Here is a 6,000-nt window from a genome sequence, read left to right as displayed (position 1 = left end):
AATTACACAAAATATATAAAAATCCAATTTGTAATTTCACCCGATAAAAAAAGAAATAAAAATCCATTAGTTCCTTATGATTCTTAAAAAAAAAATCCTTTGATCATCATTTGAAGATCACTAATGTTTAGAGCAAATGTGATTTCTCTAAAATCTGTTTGAGGAAGAACCAGTTATCTACTCTCCCTACCCTGTGCAAACTTTATTTTAGGGTAACCAAGCAATTAATGTGTTATAGAATTATCTCTTCTAATACATACAGGTAGAATAATAAAATTAGAAAATAATCATTTTTCAACCCCTAAATTATCAGTGGAACTGGGAAAAGATCATCAGTGATGGTCAAACAGTTTTTTAAAAGATGAAGAGGGGCCCTAGTCAGTTGGTTCAGCAGTAGAGAGTCGGCTGGGCATGTGGAAATCTCGGGTTTGATTCCCAATCAGGGCAGTCAGGAGAAGCACCCTTTTGCTTCTCCACCCCTCCCCCTCTCCACCCTTCCGCCTCTCCTTTCTCTCTGTCTCTCTCTTCCCCTCCTGCAGCCAAGGCTTTATTGGAGCATAGTTGGCCCAGGTGCTGAGGGTGGCTCTGTCTCAGGTGCTAGAATGGCTCTGATTGCAGCAGAGCAACACCCTAGATGGGCAGAGCATCGCCCCCTGGTGGGCATGCTGGGTGGATCCCAGTGGGGGCGCATGCAGGAGTCTGTCTCTCTGCCTCCCTGCTTCTTACTTTGGAAAAAAATTAAAAAAAGACGATTGGGATCTTCAAGATAAATACCTTAAACCCCAAAGGTAATCATAACTAAAAGTGGGACTACCACTAAATAACTGTTGGCAAGGGTGTAAAAAAAATGCTACCTTTGTGCATTCTTGGTGGGCATGTAAAGTTGTGCAGTCACTGTAAAAAACAGTATGTCATTTCCTCAAAAAATTTCAAAATGGAATTACCATGTGACCCAGCAATTCTGCTCTTGCCTATGTACCAAAAAGAACTGAAATCAGGATTTTTAAGAGATATTTGTACATTCATTTTCATGGCAATTTATTCACAATAGCTAAAATGTGGAAGCAACTCAAAGTTCATTAAAAGATAAATGGATAAGCAAATGTGGCTTATATACATATACAGTGGAATATTATTAACCCTTAAAGAAGAAGGAATTTCTGCAAAATGCTACAACATGGATAAACCTTGAAGACATTATGCTAAGTGAAATATGCCAATCACAAAAGGGCAGATTGTGTATGATTCCTCTCATAATATGTACTTGCAATAGTCAAAATCACAGAGACAGAAAGTAGAGTAGTGGTTGCCAGAAGCTTGGAGGAGGGAAGAACGAGAATTTATTGTTTAGTATGTATGGGGTTTTAGTTTTACGAGATGGAAAGAGTTGTGGCGATGAAGAGTGGTGGTGGTTGCATAACAATGTAAATGTATTTAATACCACTAAATTGCACACTTAAAAATTTACCACAATTTAAAAAAATAAAATTACCACATACCTCTTGATGTGATGATACAAAAGGACCTACACATCATAGCCTGTAAGAGATATTTGCCCAAATAATTGGGTCTAAATCCAAATTTAACTCTCAGTTCACCAAGTGTACAGGGCAAGGAGTGAATGCTCTGAATTTCGGATGATTAGCAGCATGTTGACTGATGTTTGACAGGAGAAAGAACGGTTGAGAAGAAAGTGTTAGAAACAGAAACCCAACCACAGGAGCCAAAAAGGAGCAGGTAGTTTCTGTGGGAAGTAACAGGCCTTGTGCTGAATTCTGGAAGACCCTGAATTCTGGCTGAGAATCGTGTATACCAAAGGGTCCCCAAACTATGGCCCGTGGGCCACATGCGGCCCCTGAGGCCATTTATCCGGCCCCTGGCGCACTTCCGGAAGGGGCACCTCTTTCATTGGTGGTCAGTGAGAGGAGCATAGTTCCCATTGAAATACCGGTCAGTTTGTTGATTTAAATTTACTTGTTCTTTATTTTAAATATTGTATTTGTTCCCGTTTTGTTTTTTTACTTTAAAATAAGATATGTGCAGTGTGCATAGGGATTTGTTCATAGTTTTTTTTATAGTCCGGCCCTCCAACGGTCTGAGGGACAGTGAACTGGCCCCCTGTGTAAAAAGTTTGGGGACCCCTGGTGTATATACAAACAAATAAAAACAATGAAATCACTTATGAGTATTTACTAGGGACCATGCACTGTGTTTCTTCTTTTCATTTGCTTCTTTTAACAATCTTTGGTGGGAGACATTATTTTTATTGTTTTACAGATGAAGAACCTGTGTTAAGAAAGGTTAAATAACTTCTCAAGGACACGCATCACTTACACTTACACAAATAGAGAAGGTAGCCGAAGGGAAAGGAGGTTGGAAGATTGACAGAGGTGGGCAAAGGGGGAAATGGGAACTGAAAGAGGCTTTACTTGGGGTTTCGGGTGATGGGAGCACAATGCAGTGTGCTGCTGATGTTTTATTGAGTTGTACACCTGAAACCTGCATGGTATTGCGAACCAATGCCAAGCCAATAAATTCAATTAATAACAAAAAATGAAGGATCTTTTAAGGATTAAGTACAAGAAGTTTTATCTGAGCATATTAGCTTTCCCAGTATAGTTTATCTTTGTCTCCTCAGTTTGCTTTATTTTTTTTTAAGTGAAAGGAGGAGAGATAGAGTTCACTTCTGCATGTGAACTAACCGGGATCCACCCAGCAATATCTCCTCCACTGCTTCTGGGGCTGACATTTGGACCAAACGAGCTACCTCCAGCTCTGGGGCTGATGCTTTAACCAATTGAGCCACCTGCTGAGAGAGGGGAAGAAAGAGAGGTAGGGAGGTGGAGGGGAAGAGAAGTAGATGGTGGCTTCTAATGTGTGCCCTGACCAGGGATTAAACCTGGGATGTCCGCACATGAAGTCGACGCTCTATTCACCAAGCCAACCAACCAGAGCCTAATTTTTAATTTTTATTGGTGAATAAATAACTTACATAGAATACCAATATATAAATATTGCTTTTTATTTATCTAAAAATAAATGAAAAGAAACCCTATAAAATCCAAACTAATCTATAGCTAAATTACTAAAATTGATGAGTTTTACAAGGTTGGTGGATACAAAGCAATATTGATAAAAATTAATTATATTTCTAATATCAGCATCAAACAGTTAAGTTTGAAAAACAGTACATTCCCAGGAACATAAAACCATGACTATATAAGAATAAATCTTAGAAGTGATGTCTAAGAACTCGATCCAGAAAATTATGATCATCACTGAAATAAGTTAACAAAGGTCTAAATGAGGGAATATGTATCTGAAAGATATGAAATCAATATCTCAAAAAGATATCTGCACCCCCATGTTCAGTGTGGCACTGCTTACATAGCCAAGATACTGAAATACTGAAACAAGAGAAGAGTTTAAGATGAATGAATAAATTAAATAGTTGTGATTTTATATATATACAGTGTGTCCGTAAGTCATGGTGCACTTTTGACCGTTCACAGGAAAGCAACAAAAGATGATAGAAATGTGAAATCTGCACCAAATAAAAGGAAAACTCTCCCAGTTTCTATAGGATGATGTGGCAGCATGTGCACATGCGCAGATGATGACGTAACACCGTGTATACAGCGGAGCAGCCCACAGCCATGCCAGTTGAGATGTAGACGGTACAGAGGAAAGTTCAGTGTGTTCTGTGGCTCGCTAAATTCGAATCCGTGACCAAAGTGCAACGTGAATATCGGTGCGTTTATAACAAAGCGCCACCACATAGGAATAACATTACTCGGTGGGATAAGCAGTTGAAGGAAACCGGCAGTTTGGTGGAGAAACCCCGTTCTGGTAGGCCATCAGTCAGTGACGAGTCTGTAGAGGCTATACGGGATAGCTACCTAAGGAGCCCTAAAAAATCTGTGTGTGAGCCCATATCAAACTGCACTGAATAGGTATGAAACTGGGAGAGTTTTCCTTTTATTTGGTGCAGATTTCACACTTCTATCATCTTTTGTTGCTTTCCTGTGACTGGTCAAAAGTGCACCATGACTTTACGGACACACTGTAGTTATTAATTAATATGTAATTATTAGTTAAGTATTAAATATATATATATATATATAGAATTCAGCCATTTAAAAAGGAAATTCTTCTATTTGTGACAGCATGGAGAAACTGAAGGGCATTAGGCTAAGTGAAACAAGTGAGACAGAAATGGACAAATGCTATACAATTTCTTTTATATGTGGAATCTGAAGAAACAACTCAGAAACAGAATAGATTAGTGGTTGCCAGTGCAGAACTGGGGATGTGAGGGATGGTGATCAAAGGATTCAAATTTCAATTTATATGGTGAGTAAGTTCTGGGGTTCTAATAATACAGCATGATGATGGCTATAGTTGACAGTATTGTATTGTATGCTTGAAAGTCTCTAAGAGAGTAAATCTTTTTTTTTTTTTTTTTCAACTGTGACTCCAGACAGGATCCAAAGAGGAGTTCTACCCATCTCTTCTTAGGGTTTTATGGAGACTTACTTTTACCCTTCTGTGTTAGCCTCCATAGGCACTGCATCAGCCTTGAAAGGGCTTAGGAAAGGGCGTCTAAGAGAGTAGATCTTAAAAGTTCTCACCACACACACGCGCACACACACACGCACACACACATACACAAAGGTAACGGTGAGGATAGATGTGTTAACTAACCTTGTTTTGGTATTCATTTTGCAATAATATGTATATCAAAACATTGCCGCCTGACCAGGCAGTGGCGCAGTGGATAGAGCGTTGGACTGGGATACAGAGGACCCGGGTTCGTGACCCCGAGGTCACCTGCTTGAGTGCAGGCTCATCTGATTTGAGGAAAAGCTCACCAGCTTGAACCCAAGGTCGCTGGCTCCAGCAAGGGGTAACTTGGTCTGCTGAAGGCCCACGGTCAAGGCACATATGAGAAAGCAATCAATGAACAACTAAAGTGTTGCAACACGCAATGAAAAATTAATGATTGATGCTTCTCATCTCTCTCCGTTCCTGTCTGTCTGTCCCTGTCTATCCCTCTCTCTGACTCACTGTCTCTGTAAAAAATAATAAATAAACATTAAAACATTGCCTTGTATGCCTTAAACAATGTTAAATGTTAACTATAGCTCAATAATTCAGGAAAAACAAACAAAACAACAACAACAAAAAACCCCACAACAGTTCACGTCAATGCTTTCTTGACTATAAAACGGCAAATTCATTTGAGAGAGCATTGCTTACGTCTCTCTAATGCAAATGACGCTTAGTGATCTCTCCTTGGCCTTTTTATTTATCATATACTACATTTTATTGCTTCAACTTGCCAACAATAGCAAAACTCACAATTTTTTTTTTTTATGTACTAAGAAAGAAAAAAATGCCAGGTAAACTACTGCACAATGTTTTATCATTTAGAAATTTTATTTGCTGTCTATTGAAGAAATTTCTATAGCATTATTAAGACATTCATTTTGAATTATATATCACTATTATCACACAGAAAAAATCAACAATTAGCAAACTTTATTGGTTATGATTTCTTAAAATTTTTTTTACCATTCTGAGTCTGACTTTCCCACATTACTTTTCAATGCACCGGGGCCTACATTTTTCACACCTTTTCCTCTGTCTCCTTGAGAGGCGGAATAGAATTCAAGTCTATTGGTTCTGGTCTGTTAAGTCAGTTTGGAAAGATACAGAGTTAGTTTACCTTTGAGTTCCATTTAGAACTTACTTAGACCATTTGATTCAATCCTTTCTCACCTCTTTCGGCAACTGTTTCTATACAAGTTAAAAGAGTACTTCTGATTTTCTTTGAACCTGCCAAAATTTAATTTTGCAAATTTCAATCCTGAAGCTTTTTATATTTTCTTATAAAATGACACCTACGTCATGACTGGTGCCAAGCAAAGTTCAGGTGTCATTAACCATAAGTTATATCTTGATTACCGAGATGTTCAAATATGAGAAAGAAAATCGCAG

The 6,000-nt window shown here is 38.4% G+C and overlaps 1 non-coding gene across 1 annotated transcript; it reads right to left on the bottom strand.

Moving 5' to 3' along the window:
- Positions 1-4,466: 4,466 nt before the first annotated feature.
- Positions 4,467-4,590, bottom strand: LOC136380263 (small nucleolar RNA SNORA26). The gene has a single exon (XR_010746931.1). It is a non-coding gene; the product is annotated as a small nucleolar RNA SNORA26 (small nucleolar RNA).
- Positions 4,591-6,000: the final 1,410 nt, after the last annotated feature.

This window comes from Saccopteryx leptura, chromosome 8 (genome assembly GCF_036850995.1).
Source record: "Saccopteryx leptura isolate mSacLep1 chromosome 8, mSacLep1_pri_phased_curated, whole genome shotgun sequence".
Taxonomy (NCBI): domain Eukaryota; kingdom Metazoa; phylum Chordata; class Mammalia; order Chiroptera; family Emballonuridae; genus Saccopteryx; species Saccopteryx leptura.
This window is presented reverse-complemented; position numbering and strand designations above follow the sequence as displayed.